This window comes from Echinops telfairi, unplaced genomic scaffold, assembly GCF_000313985.2.
Source record: "Echinops telfairi isolate 266 unplaced genomic scaffold, ASM31398v2 ScPeMD7_9;HRSCAF=40, whole genome shotgun sequence".
NCBI lineage: Eukaryota > Metazoa > Chordata > Mammalia > Afrosoricida > Tenrecidae > Echinops > Echinops telfairi.
In genome coordinates this window covers 61,349,474-61,350,876 of record NW_022103906.1, presented here as the reverse complement: position 1 = coordinate 61,350,876, position 1,403 = coordinate 61,349,474, and the positions used below count along the sequence as shown (strand labels likewise).

Below are 1,403 nucleotides of genomic sequence, written 5' to 3'. Positions count from 1 at the left end.
CCTTCTTGACGCTCTATGGTGTGTTTTCTGTGCTTTCTGGTATAGGAGCCCAGGATGTGTAAATCTATACAGACAACCACTAGAGTGTGGTTTCCTGGGGGATATGGTCGGGGAGGTGGAAGTAATGGGGAGCTAATGTAATATCAAGGAGCACAAGAAGGAATAAAATGTTTTGAAACTAATTGTGGTAGCAGTTGTACAACACTTCTTGATATGGCTAAACTGTTGAATGGTGTTATATCTTAAAATGATTTTTTCAAGTAATGCATAAATTAAATGGATGAAAGATCCATAAGCCAGATGTGAGGGAATTCAGTTAGCAAACTGTGCAACATGTATTTATAATAAAAGTTGTTTGGGTTGGTAAAAAAAAAAAAAAGAATGCCTTTCTTGCACACAAGCTCTGGGCAGGTTCAGACCTTCAGGTTAGCAGGCTTTATTTGGCTCATAGACAATAACAAGCACAGTCAGCAGACGAAGGAATCTGAGCACTAGAGAGGAGACATATCCTATCTCAAGTGCCTCGAGTTTCTTTGAAACTCATCGTTTAACTTTAATGAACAATACAAGTAAGAGATAGAATGAAATTTTGTTTCTGCCATATATTCCTTTCTTAAAATGTGTGGCTTACATTTTTTCCTATAACGCAGGGCTTATACATTACATGGGAACGTTTCCCTGCCACAACCTGGACAGAGCCCAATTAATAGTTTGAAAAGGGGGAGAACAGCAAGGCTATCATTTCACCTATGTTTGTACGGCTAGTTTGAGGAGGAGCTTAAAACCAGCCTTCTCTCCGTATTTTCTGAGTTATTTTTATTGTGCACAAAGGTAGGAGTACTGGGTGATAGAATCGGATTTTTCAGCTGTTCTTACTACTCAGTCTTTTACTATGATTTAGACTTTTTCTATTCCATCTTCTTTTAAATAAAATAGCTATATCGTTCACATTAGATACTAATTGACATGCTTACCTGGCAGGGGAGACACCATGATCATGAAGGTGGATTTCCCAGGGTGAAGCTTATCCATTGCACTGCGGGGGTGCTAACCCTGCGATTTCCCCAAATGTGGGAAACTCGACTGCATCATTTGTGGTAGTGGGGGACTGCGTTCGCACTCTCCCCTGAAAAAAAACTACTAATTGACATCAAGTTGCATCTGACACGTGGTGACACCCCCCCCCATTGTCAGAGTAGAATTGTGTTCCATCATGTTTTATTTTATTTTTTAATCGTTTTATTAGTGGCTCATACAACTCTTATCACGATCCATACACATATCAATTGTGTAAAGCACATTTGCACATTCATCGCCCTCATCATTCTCAAAACATTTGCTCTCCACTTAAGCCCCTGGCATCAGGTCCTCATTTTTCCCCTCTCTCCCCACTCCCCCCACCC

General features: G+C 40.3%; 1 non-coding gene across 1 annotated transcript; it reads left to right on the top strand.

Annotated features, from left to right (window-relative positions):
* The first annotated feature begins 966 nt into the window (after positions 1-966).
* LOC115868393 lies at positions 967-1,129 on the top strand. Its single transcript, XR_004045566.1, has one exon. It is a non-coding gene; the product is annotated as a U1 spliceosomal RNA (small nuclear RNA).
* Positions 1,130-1,403: the final 274 nt, after the last annotated feature.